This window comes from Cherax quadricarinatus, chromosome 10 (assembly GCF_038502225.1).
Source record: "Cherax quadricarinatus isolate ZL_2023a chromosome 10, ASM3850222v1, whole genome shotgun sequence".
Taxonomy (NCBI): domain Eukaryota; kingdom Metazoa; phylum Arthropoda; class Malacostraca; order Decapoda; family Parastacidae; genus Cherax; species Cherax quadricarinatus.
Window position 1 is genome coordinate 34,597,821 of NC_091301.1, and position 19,931 is coordinate 34,617,751.

Below are 19,931 nucleotides of genomic sequence, written 5' to 3' on the forward strand. Positions count from 1 at the left end.
TTCAACAGCCTTGCAGATCACCTAATAACAGAGTACATACTAGTTTTCATCATCTCAGAGGCTATTTTTTATTAGAATTTTTTAATTTAACATACCATGCATACATATTAAAAGCACAGGTAGAAATATGATGACAGGTACATACATCTGCAGCATCCACTATTCTGACTTATCATGGTCAACTTGACTGATAAGTTTTTGATGAACTGATGGTAATGAAAACCAGTGATCACATGCTTATCACAGGTTCTTTATCATATGCCCCTCTTAGGCATACTTTGTTGAAAACCACCTGTGAGTAAGTGTGGACACAGCAGTCTTGGAATGGTCTTGTATGATACTCTCATGCAACACCAAAACACATATGGCTTGTGCAATAAAACCATCAGATTTCTATATGAAACTAGTGCCCAGCTATGGCTATGATACATGCAAATATTAGAGTTTCTGCCACTAGCTCATGTAAATCTCACTAAATGTAAAACCGAGAACAAGTCTTCTCACACCTTCCATCATTATATACTACTTATATTTGAATTCAGATAATCCAAAGCCTTATACCACTGATGAGTTTCAAGAGTCCTTCTACTCCTGGAGCCTGGCCATGGGCCAGGTGTCCTTCACAGATATTTAAGGAGTATCTAATTACTTCCCCCATGACATATATTACTACCAAAAATAGTAGTCAAATGCAATATCCCAACTTTACTTATTGTAATTACAGTAATTCTTTGCCACTGCAACTTGTTTATGAAAGAACTTTGGTGTCCTGTCTGTGGATCTATCATGTTTCTCTGTAATCTTTTTTAACTACTGTTTACTTGATCAGTATGGGATGCATAATGAAGTTACCAAATAAAATATCCAATAAAATTGGTATACACTAGTATCTACATAGTTCAATACTCTAGTGAGGACAAAGATGATCTCAAAGACACTTGGGCTCTTTGCAAAACCATAAGACCCCCTTGGCTAATTGTAACATTTCCACACTTCCCCTATACAATAATACAATGAAACCTATATCAGTATCCTGGTCATGTTTAATGGCAGGCTTACATATCAAAGCCTAATACAATCCATTCCATCATACTGGTATTGTAGCTTTATCAATGTTTGCTCCCATTTGTACGATTACAAAGAAAATTATACAGTAGATATAAAATCAAAATTTTTTAAATAATTACATGCAAGAAAGCATTAGCATACTCACCACTGCTGGTTTTCAATTCATGATCAGTGGGGATAAGAAGGAGGGGCACAATGCCAGCCAGGCCAACAGTCAAGGCTGCAATTACAGAGCAGATCCACGGGTGGTACTCAGTGGCCATGACAGTCATTGTGTCCATATGGTGGCTGTCTAGCCACTTACTGGGCCAGGGTGGCCACACCACAACACTAGACCCCATGGCTGATTGTACCCATTCTGGACTGAAGTTTTGCATCCCTCTAAAAAGAAAAAGAATTTTGTTTGATTTAATTATTTATAGAATAATTAATGCATACAGGTCAAGATACTGAAGATACAAGTACTTAAGGGACACCCAGTGATAAAACAGGGGTAAGAAGTATTTGTTTAACAGATACTGGACAGGCAATGGGAGGCAGTCAGGCTCAATCCAAGAGGATGATAAATCCCATTTCTTGGATCAAGAGCCCCTTACCAGCAAAAAGGCACCTCCCTTGATGGATCTAAGTTCAAATGGAGTAAATAATGAAAGACTTTATGGTAGCTTGTGTTACCTTTAAGATATAATAATGATTATATTATTATTATTATTATTATTATTATTATTATTATTATTATTATTATTATTATTATTATTATTACCATATATTCAAGAAAGGCAATAAGCCTTTCTTGAATATATTGTATAACAATCAGCCTAAGACAACCCTACCAACCTACATAAAAACCTAAAAGTCTTCATAAAACATCACCTTTGCTCACAACTCATCAAACTTACTGTTAGTTGTGTCCAATCCTTTGCAACTACACAGCCTCGGTTACTGAACAATTACAGTGTCGATTAAGCATCAAGATATTTGCTGTTACAACAGATTTAAAATTTCAAGTGCCTAGTTATATCAAAACAAAACTACAGAATTTATATCATCCAAATGACCATTTGAATATTCCTTCAATAAAGTGTCTTGATGTTGGTGAAGGCCTCTTAATTCAAGGAATTAGTTACCCTCCCCTTAGTTGGATCAAACTTCATTACCCCCTAGTCCCCAAGAACTATATAACACTATATAACTTTTCTATATACATAATCTAATATATATATTTTTTTTCAACGAGTCAGCCGTCTCCCAAAGAGGCAGGGTGACCCAAAAAGAAAGAAAATCCCCAAAAAGAAAATACTTTCATCATTCAACTCTTTCACCTCACTCACACATAATCACTGTTTTTGCAGAGGTGCTCAGAACACAACAGTTTAGAAGCATATACGTATAAAGATACATAACATATCCCCCCAAACTGCTAATATCCCGAAACCCCTCCTTTAGAGTGCAGGCACTGTACTTCCCATTTCCAGAACTCAAGTCCGGCTATATAAAAATAACCGGTTTCCCTGAATCCCTTCACTAAATATTACCCTGCTCACACTCCAACAGATCGTCAGGTCCCAAATACCATTCGTCTCCATTCACTCCTATCGAACACGCTCATGCACGCCTGCTGGAAGTCCAAGCCCCTTGCCCACAAAACCTCCTTTACCCCTTCCTTCCAACCTTTTCGAGGATGACCCCTACCCTGCCTTCCTTCTCCTACAGATTTATATGCTCTCCATGTCATTCTACTTTGATCCATTCTCTCTAAATGACCAAACCACCTCAACAACCCCTCTTCAGCCCTCTGACTAATACTTTTATTAACTCCACACCTTCTCCTAATTTCCACACTCCTAATTTTCTGCATAATATTTACACCACACATTGCCCTTAGACAGGACATCTCCACTGCCTCCAACCGCCTCCTCGCTGCTGCATTCACAACCCAAGCTTCACACCCATATAAGAGTGTTGGTACTACTATACTTTCATACATTCCCTTCTTTGCCTCCATAGATAACGTTTTTTGACTCCACATATACCTCAATGCACCACTCAACCTTTTTTCCCTCATCAATTCTATGATTAACCTCATCTTTCATAAATCCATCTGTTGACACGTCAACTCCCAAGTATCTGAAAACATTCACTTCTTCCATATTCCTCCTCCCCAATTTGATATCCAATTTTTCTTTATCTAAATCATTTGATACCCTCATCACTTTACTCTTTTCTATGTTCACTTTCAACTTTCTACCTTTACACACACTCCCAAACTCATCCACTAACCTTTGCAAATTTTCTTTAGAATCTCCCATAAGCACAGTATCATCAGCAAAAAGTAACTGTCAATTCCCATTTTGTATTTGATTCCCCATAATTTAATCCCACCCCTCTCCTGAACACCCTAGCATTTACTTCTTTTACATCCCCATCTATAAATATATTAAACAACCATGGTGACATTACACATCCCTGTCTAAGACCTACTTTTACTGGGAAGTAGTCTCCCTCTCTTCTACACACCCTAACCTGAGCCTCACTATCCTCATAAAAACTCTTTACAGCATGTAGTAACTTACCACCTATTCCATATACTTGCAACATCTGCCACATTGCTCCCCTATCCACTCCATCATATGCCTTTTCTAAATCCATACATGCAATAAAAACTTCCCTACCTTTATCTAAATACTGTTCACATATATGTTTCAATGTAAACACTTGATCTACACATTCCCTACCCACTCTGAAACCTCCTTGCTCATCTGCAATCCTACATTGTCTTACCTCTTATTCTTTCAATTATAACCATACCGTACATTGTTCCTGGTATACTTAGTAAACTTATACCTCTATAATTTTTACAATCTCTTTTGTCCCCCTTCCCTTTATATAAAGGGACTATACATGCTCTCTGCCAATCCCTAGGTACCTTCCCCTCTTTCATGCATTTATTAAACAAAAGTACCAACCACTCCAACACTATATCCCCCTCCCCCTGCTTTTAACATTTCTGTCATGATCTCATCAGTTCCAGCTGCTTTACCCCCTTTCATTTTACGTAATGCCTCACGTACCTCCCCCACACTTACATTCTGCTCTTCTTCACTCCTAAAGATGGTATACCTCCCTGGCCAGTGCATGAAATTACTGCCTCCCTTTCTTCCTCAACATTTAAAAGTTCCTCAAAATATTCTCACCATCTACCTAATACCTCCCTCTCCCCATCTACTAACTCCCCTACATTTATCTCTCCAATTTCATAGGAGGTTATGATCCTGCAAGTCCCATGAAACTCGAAACTGCAAATACCACAAAATTAAGTTTGCATAACAAACCTAGTTTTGTATTAGTTTTAATTTAAGTTAATTTTGCATTAGTGATTCCATATCTCTATATCATTCTAATGTGGTTAATATTAGCATACGTAAGAAATAAATAACACAGAGCCAGAAAAATGAAGGATAAGTGAAAACTACAAATAAGGGAGGAATTGAATTTATAGGTACTGCTATAAGAATTTTCAGAATATCTCACTGTAATATCTTTAATAAGTTCAGACTTTGCACCACTAGGGCACAATAACATTTACCACTGTACCAAATCAACAATACAGCAAAATGCATTAAGACATGCATCCCTACTATAGTCCCAAAGAAAAACAACGGCACAGTGGAGAAAAAGACATATAAGGAAGGAGTAAAAGTGTTGGGTGTAAGTCACAAAGGACAGGACTGGATAGAGCAGGAATGTAGAAACTACTACAAACAAAACTTTACACAGATTAAAAAAATGATAAGTGACCACATGAAAGATGGTAAAGTACTTTCACCGAAGATTATTGATATTGATTTCAAAGGAAGAAATGCTGTGCAGAGTGCATACTGTGAGCATCACAGAAAATTGTCATCTAAAAACTGCATGAATTTTTCCAAAAATATTCATAGCAAAAGTACAGCATTTTTTAATAAATAATACAATAAATAAACAGTAATTACAGAGACAATTATCTTGCATGCTTACCTTCAATGTTTTCTAAAATATTCACATTGCACACATGCTCCACCACCTGGAAGACAGACAATTATGTTTTATTAGTAGTGTACTATATCACAACAGACTTTGACAAATTAACAATCCTGCTAACACACAAATATCATTCACTATCATATTTTGCATTATAATCTTACAGAACATGCTTCTTATTCAGTAGAGTATGGTCTTGTAAAGTAAATTAGAATGAATTAAATGCTTCTCTTTGCAACTAACCTGCTTTAAAGCAAATTATTTTACTCTGCCATTCTACACTTACTAATTACAATATAACCTGGAGTTTACCTGGAGAGAGTTCCGGGGGTCAACGCCCCCGCGGCCCGGTCTGTGACCAGGCCTCTTGGTGGATCAGAGCCTGATCAACCAGGCTGTTGCTGCTGGCTGCATGCAAACCAACGTACGAGCCACAGCCCGGCTGATCAGGAACTGACTTTAGGTGCTTGTCCAGTGCCAGCTTGAAGACTGCCAGGGGTCTGTTGGTAATCCCCCTTATGTGTGCTGGGAGGCAGTTGAACAGTCTCGGGCCCCTGACACTTATTGTATGGTCTCTTAACGTGCTAGTGACACCCCTGCTTTTCATTGGGGGGATGGTGCATCGTCTGCCAAGTCTTTTGCTTTCGTAGCGAGTGATTTTCGTGTGCAAGTTCGGTACTAGTCCCTCTAGGATTTTCCAGGTGTATATAATCATGTATCTCTCCCTCCTGCGTTCCAGGGAATACAGGTTTAGGAACCTCAAGCGCTCCCAGTAATTGAGGTGTTTTATCTCCGTTATGCGCGCCGTGAAAGTTCTCTGTACATTTTCTAGGTCGGCAATTTCACCTGCCTTGAAAGGTGCTGTTAGTGTGCAGCAATACTCCAGCCTAGATAGAACAAGTGACCTGAAGAGTGTCATCATGGGCTTGGCCTCCCTAGTTTTGAAGGTTCTCATTATCCATCCTGTCATTTTTCTAGCAGATGCGATTGATACAATGTTATGGTCCTTGAAGGTGAGATCCTCCGACATGATCACTCCCAGGTCTTTGACGTTGGTGTTTCGCTCTATTTTGTGGCCAGAATTTGTTTTGTACTCTGATGAAGATTTAATTTCCTCATGTTTGCCATATCTGAGTAATTGAAATTTCTCATCGTTGAACTTCATATTGTTTTCTGCAGCCCACTGAAAGATTTGGTTGATGTCCGCCTGGAGCCTTGCAGTGTCTGCAATGGAAGACACTGTCATGCAGATTCGGGTGTCATCTGCAAAGGAAGACACAGTGCTGTGGCTGACATCCTTGTCTATGTCAGATATGAGGATGAGGAACAAGATGGGAGCGAGTACTGTGCCTTGTGGAACAGAGCTTTTCAGCGTAGCTGCCTCGGACTTTACTCTGTTGACGACTACTCTCTGTGTTCTGTTAGTGAGGAAATTATAGATCCATCGACCGACTTTTCCTGTTATTCCTTTAGCACGCATTTTGTGCGCTATTACGCCATGGTCACACTTGTTGAAGGCTTTTGCAAAGTCTGTATATATTACATCTGCATTCTTTTTGTCTTCTAGTGCATTTAGGACCTTGTCGTAGTGATCCAATAGTTGAGACAGACAGGAGTGACCTGTTCTAAGCCCATGTTGCCCTGGGTTGTGTAGCTGATGGGTTTCTAGATGGGTGGTGATCTTGCTTCTTAGGACCCTTTCAAAGATTTTTATGATATGGGATGTTAGTGCTATTGGTCTGTAGTTCTTTGCTGTTGCTTTACTGCCCCCTTTGTGGAGTGGGGCTATGTCTGTTGTTTTTAGTAACTGTGGGACGACCCCCGTGTCCATGCTCCCTCTCCATAGGATGGAAAAGGCTCGTGATAGGGGCTTCTTGCAGTTCTTGATGAACACAGAGTTCCATGAGTCTGGCCCTGGGGCAGAGTGCATGGGCATGTCATTTATCGCCTGTTCGAAGTCATTTGGCGTCAGGATAACATCGGATAGGCTTGTGTTAATCAAATTTTGTGGCTCTCTCATAAAAAATTCATTTTGATCTTCGACTCTCAGTCTGGTTAGCGGCTTGCTAAAAACTGAGTCATATTGGGACTTGAGTAGCTCACTCATTTCCTTGCTGTCATCTGTGTGGCCCGGTGGTCTGGTGGCTAAAGCTCCCGCTTCACACACGGAGGGCCCGGGTTCGATTCCCGGCGGGTGGAAATTCCGACACGTTTCCTTACACCTATTGTCCTGTTCACCTAGCAGCAAATAGGTACCTGGGTGTTAGTCGACTGGTGTGGGTCGCATCCTGGGGGACAAGATTAAGGACCCCAATGGAAATAAGTTAGACAGTCCTCGATGACGCACTGACTTTCTTGGGTTATCCTGGGTGGCTAACCCTCCGGGGTTAAAAATCCGAACGAAATCTTATCTCTCTCTTATCTTGTTTAAGTAGGGGCCCAATACTGGACGTTGTTCTCGATTTTGATTTGGCATAGGAGAAGAAATACTTTGGGTTTCTTTCGATTTCATTTATGGCTTTTAGTTCTTCCCGCGATTCCTGACTCCTAAAAGGTTTCTTTTAGCTTAAGTTCGACGCTTGCTATTTCTCTGACCAGTGTCTCCCTACACATTTCAGATATATTGACCTCTTTTAGCCGCTCTGTTATTCTTTTCTGTCGCCTGTAAAGGGAGCGCCTGTCTCTTTCTATTTTACATCTACTCCTCCTTTTTCTTAGAGGAATAAGCCTTGTGCATACATCGAGTGCCACCGAGTTAATCTGTTCTAGGCATAAGTTGGGGTCTGTGTTGCTTAGTATATCTTCCCAGCTTATATCGGTTAGGACTTGGTTTACTTGGTCCCACTTTATGTTTTTGTTATTGAAGTTGAATTTGGTGAATGCTCCCTCGTGACTAGTCTCATTATGTCGGTCAGGGGCTCCACGCATACATGTCTGAACCTCAATTATGTTGTGATATGGTGACATTTCTTATCAGATCATCATTGTTAGTGAAGATGAGGTCTAGTGTATTCTCCAGTCTAGCAGGCTCTATTATTTGCTGGTTTAAACTGAATTTTGTGCAGAGATTTAAAAGCTCGTGTGAGTGTGAGTTTTCATCAGAGCTGCCTCCTGGTGTTATTAATGATTATTATTAATGAAGTATAATGCAATTCTTTTTTGACAACGTTGTCAACAGACAATCGCATTATACTGCATTGTGTCTTTATTCATCATGTGGTTATTTTATACAATTACTTTCTATCCTAATTACAATGTCCTTATCATACCTCTACTAAATCTACTTGAACACTGGCTACCAGACATTAATCAGTCATTGGCCCTCATCTTTATCAAAAACTTTTATTAACTGTAAAACATGCTTAACCCAAACATGTTCTTAAAAATTACATGCAGTACAGCATTTAATTCAAGTGCCTTTCTTTTTATGAAACTTGTGACTTACCATGCAAGTAAATTTTAGCAGGTCTCAAAAATGAAAAACCAAAAAACATTTAGAATCAAGAATATTTAGCTTCAGGGAATAATTCATTTTTTAACAATTAATTAAGGTTTTGTCACTATCAAGGCTAATGAGGTAGATTGATAAGGATACCAGCACAAATTTCATAGGTACCTCTCAGGATTAAATCTGTATTTTATCTATCAACATTTATACCAACATCCATCACAGTTGCTAAATTAATTTAGCATTAAAGTTAGCAACAACAGTTTAAGAAAGAAAATCACTTCTTTAGATACTGTACTGAGATCAAAAAATGTTTTATTAAGCATTAACAGGCAATACATTCCAAAATTAGGAGCAATGTTTTATCATGCATCTGAGTTGAACTATTCATACCAGTTGTTACTATTCACTCACATCTCTCAAAACAATAACAGTTATCAAAATTTAAGATAATTCCACAAATCTTATCTATGTACCTTAGCCAGTGAGAAGTTCTTCACATTATCAGATTACAATTTTCTCAACACCAACTTCTATCTCCATGCATTAGTTTTATTTTACCCATTTGTAGCTACAGAAGCAGAGCTATGCTCATCGTGTCCCTTTTTCATTAATATGTTCATCATATAGTTTTGTGAAATTTCCAATGGTCATTACACATGCTACTCTTATTTGACTTATTCCATTCTTTTACTACTCTGTAAAGAAAAGTTTCCCAGTATCCCTTTGGTTGTATGTTTTCTCATTTTATATTTACAGCTTCTTGTTATTCCTGTTGAAAGTACTAAACAAGATTTTGTTATCTACTGTTTACAGAACCTTTCATAAATTTATATCTTATCGTATTATAGTACACAACTTTTACACATGGGGAAGTGGAACAGAATTCTTCCTCCGTGAGCCATGCGTGTTGTAAGAGGCGACTAAAATGCCGGGAGCAAGGGGCTAGTAACCCCTTCTCCCGTATAAATTACTAAATTTAAAAGAGAAACTTTCATTTTTCTTTTTGGGCCACCCTGCCTTGGTGGGATATGGCCGGTGTGTTGAAAGAAGAAAGAAAGAACTTTTACACTCAGTGAAACTCCACGTTGCCCATCCTTCTTAAAAGGTACGGAACACATGTTTGTCTTGCATAACTCTTACTACCCATCTCTGATAATGATTCAAGTGTCTTGTACACATAATGTTAATTAGGAGAATAGTTATTATTACAATAATGTACTCTTTTCAGTTTTTCAAAATTAGGGAGGAAGGGGAAGAAGCAGGTGGCCAGTAATGACCACTGTAGTGCATAGAAAAAAAGGATTGTTTTCCCATGATTGAAACAATAATGAACAATTCTGAAACCAAAGGACTTTGTCTACTGTTTCCAAATCTACTGACCCAGCAGATTTTGTTCCGTATTTCCGAAGTCTGTTAAAAGGAGGGTTTACCATGTTTTTCAAAGCATTAAATAAACAGTATTAAGAGCATGTTGGATATTTTAGTTTTATGTTTAATGTGAGCCAACTAGACCCGAGTTAATCAAAGTCTTTGGAGGCGAGATGCTATTGAAGAGTGGACAGCAGTACAGTATCTATTAAAGGGATTCAGGGAAACCTGTTACTCAGACTTAGGTTTCAGAGAAGGGAAAGCCCAAAGCCCATACTTTTTAACATCCCCACTTCAGTTGCAGTCTCATTCATCACCAAATTATATCTGTGCAATTATATCTGAATGCACTGCACTTCAGTGAAGAGGCGGGGCCAGGAGCTTGGACTCGACCCCTGCAACCTCAACTAGGTGAGGTGAGTACTTAATCCAATGCAAATGTAACTAACACCTCACAAAAGTGTTTATGCATTATGTACTCTTTCTAGTAACTATTCCAACCTTGAGAATTTTTAAAGTAAATGTAATGTAAAGTTGAGCATGTACTACTTGTTAGCACTCTAAGTTGACAGTCACTACACATGTACCATACCAAGAAAAATTTTCCCACTCTTCCAGTTAACATACACAAAATACTGTATAAACAACAAGTAATTAATCAAAAATCTTCAAAATTTGATAGACTAATGTTAAAATGACGTGCAGTATTATACCTGTTACTGTATCTATGTATTCACCTGAAATTATGAAAAGAAACTTGCTAATAGTCTCTATATGTTCTCAATATATTCTGTACAGCTCAACCTATATATTCCTCATTCAAATACAGTGGAACCTCTACTTACAAGTTTAATCCATTCTGTGACCTTGCTCGCTTCTGGATTTGTTCGCTTGCATTGTCAATTTTCCTCATTTAAATTAATTGAAATGGTATTAATTCGTCCCAGTGGAATTCCAGGCATGACAAAATACTTCAATAATTTCCCTAATATCAACTCCATGGCTTATTTATCTATCATAATTCATGTAATATGACATAATAAACAATATTAATAACACAGAAACATGATATATACACTAGAATGAATAAAATACATGTCATTACGTATGTGGCTAGTGGTGGTGACAGTGGCCATTGTTATTGTTGGGGTTTATAGGGCCACCACAGCGGCCATTCCTGCTCCGGATTACACGTATAGAGAACCTAGGATAACCCCAAAAAAGTCAGAATGAGTGACATATAAGTGTTACACTCTTAAAGCTACACTTTGTCACTGACTCCTCCTGCTTTAGTATTGTACATATTGTAGAAGTGGTACTTTGGTAATGCCTGGCCAAGTCCTTAACCCTCCACCTAGTTTGTTTATCTATGATTTCCTGCTTTAATTCCATGGAAATCATCCTCTTTTTCTTCTCAGCACTGTCCTTTGCACTTGCTTTCTTAGGACCCATGGTTAGAAACAAGATATTTCACAAAATAACTGCACGAAACATCTGCCACTGCTACCTCATGATGTCTGCCACTAATGCTTCATGCTGTCTGCCATTGCTGCTTCATGCTGTCTGCCATTGCTGCTTCAAGTTGTCTGCCAGTGCTGCTTCATGTTGTCTGCCACTGCTACCTCATGATGTCTGCTCCCACTTTTGTTGAAGAGCTTCCTTATATGTGAAGGTTGAAGGGCAGTGCCAATCGGACAGGTATTGGACAGTGACATCATTTGTTTACTCTTGAACATCACCAAAGAAGTGAACATTTCTGCTACTTTGAGCTCAATTTCAAGGTACTTTTCGGCGTGAAACCACTCAAAATCATATCTATTTCTGCAGTATATCTTCCATTCTATCAAATGAAACCAAAAAAATGAGAATATAACCTGGTTGATCAGGCTCTGATCCACCAGGAGGCCTGGTCACAGACCGGGCCGTGGGGGCGTTGACCCCCGGAATTCTCTCCAGGTAAACTCCAGGTAATAAAAACCATACGAAAATATACTGCTAAGGGGAGGCTAATGCCTGAGAATTGAACTCCATTATTTATGGTCCGATTTCTTTCATTTTTGGTGTACATTAACCCTTTGAGGGTTTTCGTCGTACTAGTACGTTTTACGCGTAGGGGTTTTTGACGTACTAGTACGCATAAATTCTAGCGGCCTCAAATCTAGTGGGAGAAAGCTGGTAGGCCTTCATATGAAAGAATGGGTCTATGTGGTCAGTGTGCACAGTCTAAAAAAAATCCTGCAGCACACAGTGCATAATGAGAAAAAAAAAACTTTGACCATTTTTTTGGAATAAATCAGCGACTTTGCAGTGTATTTTCGTATGGTATTTATTGTTGTATTCTAGTTTTCTTGGTCTCATTTTATAGAATGGAAGACATATTACAGAAATTGAGATGATTTTGGCTGGTTTTACAAAGAAAGGTGCCTTGAAATTGAGCTCAAAGTAGCAGAAATGTTCGATTTTTACCATACTTCAAAAGTAAACAAATCATGCCAAGCGTGCAATACACGTCAACTGGTGAGTCTAATATTCTTTCACAAGTACACCAATAATATTTATACCATTTTTTACACTAATGCAGTAGTCTGCATAACAGTAAATCTTATATTTTTTGTGAGAATAAAAATTCAAAATGGAAAGCAAAAGAATATAAGAGGGGCCTTGAGACGTGACTAATGACAAGAGGAAATGTCATTTTAGTGCCAGGAATGTCTTTCTTGTTTATTCTGGACCCTATTCAGAAATTGGCATCTTTTGAAATTTGTGTGAAATTGGCAAAATTGCTAAATTCTGACCACTGTACTGGATAGTTGAATTTCATAAATGGGTGGTTTCTTGCACCCATTCGATAGAAAAAATGGAGTTCTAGCGAAATATTCATGTTTTTTGTCGACTAGTACAGCGAAATTGGCCGAAAATGGGGCTCAAAGTGGGCAAAATCGCCGATGCGTAAACATCGCCGAGACCGCTAACTTTGCGAGAGCATAATTTCGTAAGTTTTCTATCAAATTTCAAACTTTTGGTGTCTTTATGATCGGGAAAAGATTCTCTATCTTTTCATAAGAGAAAATAATTTTTTTTTTTTTTTTAAATTTGGCCGACCCTGAGAACGAGTTTCGGAGAGGGCCTGTCGACCCTCAAAGGGTTAAGAGGCATCTTTCCATCATACATTGCCCAAGTTTCAATACGATAGTTCAACAAACAACTGAGATCCAATTCCCTAGATCAAGAGCAAGAGCCCCTCAGCAGCATCAAGGAACCTCCCTTGAGGCCCACTCACATCTGGAAACTTTGCTCACATCTGGAAGCAAAAAATCAACTGAGTGACTGCTCGTATCTAGAAAAACTCGCATGTGGATGTACTCGTAAGTAGAGGTTCCAATGTACTGTATTATACTGTCCAATTCAATTTTAACTAATAATAAAATAAAAAGTGCAGTCTAAAATTTTCTCTTATTTTAACCTTCCTATCTATACTCACACATGCATATACAGTGGACCCCCGGTTAACGATATTTTTTCACTCCAGAAGTATGTTCAGATGCCAGTACTGACCGAATTTGTTCCCATAAGGAATATTGTGAAGTAGATTAGTCCATTTCAGACCCCCTAACATACACGTACAAATGCACTTACATAAATACACTTACATAATTGGTCGCATTCGGAGGTGATCGTTATGCGGGGGTCCACTGTACTATTACTGCAGTATGGATAACACAATAATTGTCAGTTAATAACTGAAGCAGATACTGTAATAATTTTTTTCACTCATAATAATCATAAGTTTAAGAATACTGCAGAGATTCATTATTTTAAATGCTCCAAAAGAGACAGCAGAAGCCAGTACAGTGGACCCCCGGTTAACGATATTTTTTCACTCCATAAGTATGTTCAGGTGCCAGTACTGACCGAATTTATTCCCATAAGGAATATTGTGAAGTAGATTAGTCCATTTCAGACCCCCAAACATACACGTACAAACGCACTTACATAAATACACTTACATAATTGGTCGCATTCGGAGGTAATCGTTATGCGGGGGTCCACTGTACTATTAATAATCCAACATCCCATGTTGAACTGTTGTGCAATACAGAATTAGAGTACTGCATTTGCACAGTACTGTACAGTGCCAGATTCAGATGAAGAGAGACCTTAGGTTATTCCACTTGTGAGGCCCCCTCCAAATCCCTCCCACTTTCAATGCACAGAATGCTCAATGCAGAAAACCTCTCAAGACATTGTGCCCTGAATTCAATTTGAGGCTTGAAAAAGACTCATACATACATACACACACACACACACACACACACACACACACACACACACACACACACACACACACACACAGGGCCAGGAGCTTGGACTTGACTCCTGCAACCTCAACTAGGTGAGTACACACACACACACACACACACACACACACACACACACACACACACACACACACACACACACACTCTCTCTCACTCACTCTCTCACTCACTCTCTCACTCACTCTCTCACTCACTCTCTCACTCACACTCACTCACACTCACTCACACTCACTCTCTCTCACTCACTCTCACTCACTCTCACTCACTCTCACTCACTCTCACTCACTCTCACTCACTCTCACTCACTCTCACTCACTCTCACTCACTCTCACTCACTCTCACTCACTCTCAGTTAGTGGCCATTAAGCTAAGAAATAGCTGCAAGATTGCTTCCACATTAGGGAAGGCCATCTGAATTTTTTCTTTGTACTGTATAATTTGGTAAAGGTCTGTATGAGACGGCGACCGCTTTTCTCTAGGTCTTTGGCTTTGTGTCACATGCAAGTGAAAGTGCAAATGGAAATAACCTAGTACACAGATCCAAAAATGCAGCATAAACATAAATTCCAGTTCTTCCATTTTCTGCAAAAGATTGTTAGCTTGAAGCCTGGTATCACCCTTCTCATTAACATCAGAGTACAAATGACTGAGGGCCTTAATCAACTCATCTATCTCACTGCTTTCCTGGAAGGACAAAATCAATGCTAGTGACGAGTTATTATTCTGAAATGGAGTGCAAGGAACATTACTGAAGGGTTGTTTAGAGACTACAGTGTGTTATGACAGCATGTGTAGGAAAGGTCTATGACAGTCAGTGTCAAAAATATTATACACCTTGGCCAGAGGCCTCCTAGATTTTGAGGCTCTAGGTCTCAGCCTGCCAATCCTATAGGTAAAGCTGAAACAAATACTGTATATAAAAATATATCCTACTTTTTATGCAGAGCTGCTCTGCAGATAATAATGAATCATATTGCTTATACAAAGTTTTGTAAATACCCTGTCTCAAGAATAACAATCAAAATAAGTGTTATTACACAAGAATCCCATCTGCCTAAATTTACATGTAAGCTTACCTGAATTAGCTGTCATTTTCAACAGCAAGGAAACAAAACTTTAACTTCATATTACCTACTTCCTATACAATGGTCTTTGTATTTCAGGTCTGCACCATAAGTTAAACAGTTTGTATGGAAGACTTAAAGACTTCTCTTACAATGGTGTGCTCTACTGAGTTAAAGCCACTTATATGAAAATTAGCTCCTAGTTGTTTTGTTTTATCTTAATATAAAGATGACCTCCAGTAACTACAAGTCAATAAATCAGCAATGCAAGTAATGAATGTAATGTATAGCTGTACACTAATCACATACTAAGGGAACATTTAAATGATGGAGTACCACAAATAGATAAATGTTAATCACTGTACTGTAATCATGAAAAAGTAATAAGGACACCAAGAAAATGAATGAGTAAATGAGAAAGAAGATTTATATTGTGTTGACAACAGGTAACTAATAAATAATAAGGAAGCAGGTGGATAAATGTCACTTTTCTGCAACTATTATGGTTGTGTGTAAGATATATGTAGTCAATTATGAATAGTAAAATTTTTAAAGTTAATTAAAATATAGTGCAGCCTCTCCTCACTTAATAATGGAGTTCCATTCCTGAGACCACATCATTGAACAAATTTGTTGCTAAGGGAGGAGCATGCTATAATGGTAGCGAGTTTGTGTCAACCATCTTCGATATTGTTTTAATGTCATCTTTGCACCATTTATAACATTTTTGGTATATTTTTAAACGTTTATACAGTAGTGTACTGTATATTTGTCCCGTAGGGTTTGGAATGTGGATTGGGTAAGGATACTCACATAGGCAATAATGGAGTATAATTAAAAACGAAATATATGGGAAGCACCAAGCCTGACCAGCCTCTCTGCTCCCTATCTTTACGACTGCCTCACGAGATGGTTCCTAGGGGTGAGTGGCATTCAAAACATGCTAAGGTCAGCTGTAACATTGAATAACAAGTGATTCACACAGACGGTTGGTAGTGAGTCACTACTGACACTGGTAACTGGTTGCTGGTATGGTACTACTGAGAGCTCGGTGACGCTAACGTACGTCGTCAGTAGTGTGCTGTATATTGAAATAAGCAGAATAAAGGAAATCAGCTCTAATATACAGTACATTATTTAGGTATGAATACTGGTCAGAGAGCCCATCGTAAGTCCAAGGCATTGGCAAACGAGTACATCACTAAGTGAGGAGAGGCTGTACTTAATGTAATATAATAGTATTATTATTCTTGGGGGAGCTCCGAACCCATAGGGATCATACAGCACCTGGGGATAATGGAAAGCAATCAGATTCAATCTAAGGAAAGGAAGTTCATCTAATTCCTTGGGTCAAGAGTCCCTCACCAGCATCAAGGAACCTCCCTCAAGTGGTGCAACCTCAGGTTTCATTTTACTTCATTTATTACAGATCAAAAATTTACATATAAATACCATTATTTTTTTATAGCAAATCTAGCACTATATGACCTACTCAGGTTAAGCACTTTTCTTTCTATGGGTGTGAAGCCTGGGTTGTAAATGCTGCAGCGAGGAGGTGGCTGGAGGCAGTGGAGATGTCGTGTCTAAGGACAATGTGTGGTGTAAATATTATGCAGAGAATTCAGTGTGGAAATTAGGAGGAGGTGTGGGTGTGGAGTTACTAAAAGTATTAGTCAGAGGGGTGAAGAGGGGTTATTGAGGTGGTTTGGTCATTTAGAAAGAATGGAACAAAGTAGAAAGAATGACTTGGAGAGTATATGAATCTGTAGGGAAATGCGGGGTCGGGGTCGTCCTTGAAAAGGTTGGAGGGACAGGGTAAAGGTTTTGTGGGCGAGGGGCTTGGACTTCCAGCAAGCATGCATGAGTGTTAGATAGGAGTGAATGGAGACAAATGGTTTTTGGGACCTGACGAGCTGTTGGAGTGTAAGCAGGGTAATATTTTGTGAAAGGATTCAGGGAAACCGGTTAGCTGGACTTGAGTCCTGGAAATGGAAATGCCTGCACTTTAAAGGAGGGGTTTGAGATATTGGCAGTTTGGAGGGACTTCTAAACTGTCATACCTGAGCACCTCTGCAAAGACAGTGATTGTATATGAGTGATGGTTAAAGTATTGAATGATGATGAAAGTATTTTTCTTTCTTTTTGGGTTTTTCTTTCTTTTTGGGTCACCCTGCCTCCATGGGAAATGACCGATGTGTTAAAAAAAGGAATAATAATTTACAGTAGTGCTTCAGGGTTTCCAGTTTGAGTTCCCTGCTTCATAATGTTGGATATAATAGTGTTCCCAGTGCAGTAAGGCAGTCATCAGCAGCTTTATAAGCTTATAGGAATGAACTCTGATTGATTATTTATGAAAGTTTTATACAGTATATACAGTATATAATCTACTGTAGTAGCTGAAGTATAAATCCATTTTTAGTTGCTTAAAATTATTTACTCAAAAAGATACAAGTATGTATTGGCAGGTGGGTAAGTGGAAAGTATTGCCAACCAAAATCGATTTAATTTTAAGGAAAACAAAGCCACAGATTGTCATCTAAATCAGTCTGTGGATTAAAAGCTGTAACTTCTTGTATGGGCATATCAACATACCCTTTTGCTCTCACAACACTAAATTGTAATTATTTGGCATCATCAGTTAAAAGTCATCTCCTCAAAATTCTGAAATGAAATGTAGAGCACTGAGAAAAATGATCTTGCAAGGAGAGAAATTGCTAGATCAAGCACCTTGACACCAGCACCTAATGTCTACACCATCATCTATGTTGATCATGTGACTGGAGAGATAACTGCACTAACAATGTCACCAGCACACCTGATCAAGTAACTAGAAATCATTGCACCAACCTGCAGCAGCACCAAAAGTGGGTTTAGGGGAGCTTCAGCACCCCAAATATTCCCACAGCCTGTCTGGATAAATAACTCATTACGACTGTGACCAGATATAAACATGTAAATAGTTCATTACCACTTTAAGTTGTTTAGCTATCAAAACTTTGCTACCCAGTCCCTGGACCCATTATGTACCTCTGTAATCTTTTGACTACCATCCACATAATGGGTATGGGGTGCATAATAATGCATGGGTCTAATACTCAATGATGTTTTTGCCTTGGATTTGGCATAAGAGAAGAAATATTTTGAGTTTCTTTCAATTTTGTTTATTGCTTTTACCTCTTCCTGAGTTTCTTGTCTCCTATATGATTCCTTAAGCTTAAGTTTGACATTTGCTATTTCTCTGCCCAATGCCTTCCTTCGTATTTCAGATATACTGGCCCCTCTCAGCATCTCTGTGACTCTTTACCTTCACCTGAATATGGAGCATCTCTTTCTAGTTTACATCTTTTCTTCCTTTTTCTTAAAGGAATGTGCCTTGAGCATACCCTAAGTGCCACAGAGCTAATTCTTTCTAGGTAAAGGTTTGGATCCATGTTGTTTAGGGTATCTTCCCAGCTTGTTTCATTTAGGACATGGTTGACTTGATTCCACTGTATGTTTTTGTTACTAAAGTCGAATTTGGTGAAGGCACCCTCATGACTGATCACATTGTGCTGGTCAGGGACCCTGAACATACATGTCTGTACCTATATTATGTTATGATATGAGTGTATTGTCTGCGATACCTGGAGTCCCGAAAGTTTCCTCACCCCCAGTAAAATAGTAATTGTAATACTGATTCAAAAGAAGTCTACTTGCCCCTCTTCCAACCAGATAGCCCCTACCCCACCCTAAACACCCCAGTACAGAAATTCTGGTGCCACCACTGACACCAACAGCATCACCACCACAACTGGTTCCTGAAATGCTCTACACAATTAAGGTCTTTACATTAGACTTACAATGTTAATTATTTGTCTGTACCCACTGTGAGCCTCAAGCTGATCAAGTGACTGGAAAGAGATCACTACATCAACTGGGTCACCAACTAATGTACGACCATAACAGATGTAAGTTGAACAGAGATGACTCTAGCAACAATGTCACCAGCACAGCTGATCAAGTGGTTGGAGAGAGATCGCATCACCAAGTGTCACCAGAACAGCTGATTAAGTGACTGGAGAGATATCACTGCACTAACAGTTACCAGCACAGCTGATCAAGTGCCTGGGGAGAGAGGTCACTGTATGAAGTGTCACCAGCACAGCTGATCAAGTGACAGATCACGGCACACAAGCCTGGCGTCACGCTGGCCAGACACATCACAAACGTAACACCGTCACAATAAATCACTGTAGTATGGTTGACGTACGGTGTTGAGGTGGTGTCTGGTTGAGTGCACACGCACGTCATGTGTAGTCGTGGTATTAACAGGACGAGCACCACCACTAACACCTCCACTCCAACAAGACCTCCACTCCAGCAACAACAACACCTCCACTCCTCCTCCACGTCTCAACTCCACTGTTTACATTCTCCACATCCCTGCCAGACGTCGCCTCATCATTCATAACTGAGTTTCTACTTACGCTTTATACGTAAATTTATTTTTACGATGGTTTTTATATAGGTCATTATGCAGAATGTAACCTATAATAACCCAGTAAAAAAAAATAAATGAACTAGATCTGTTTACATTGGAGTTATCGTAGGAAGATTTAGATTTTGCCACCGAAGTGGCTAGTTTATTGTGCCGCCCATATC

At 39.0% G+C, this 19,931-nt stretch overlaps 1 long non-coding RNA gene across 1 annotated transcript; it reads right to left on the reverse strand.

Annotated features, from left to right (window-relative positions):
• Positions 1-1,162: 1,162 nt before the first annotated feature.
• On the reverse strand, positions 1,163-19,673 carry LOC138852515 (uncharacterized). The gene is made up of 3 exons (XR_011391841.1): positions 19,540-19,673; positions 5,086-5,131; positions 1,163-1,449 (listed from the first exon to the last, which is right to left on the reverse strand). It is a non-coding gene; the product is annotated as an uncharacterized lncRNA (long non-coding RNA).
• Between the last annotated feature and the right edge of the window lie 258 nt (positions 19,674-19,931).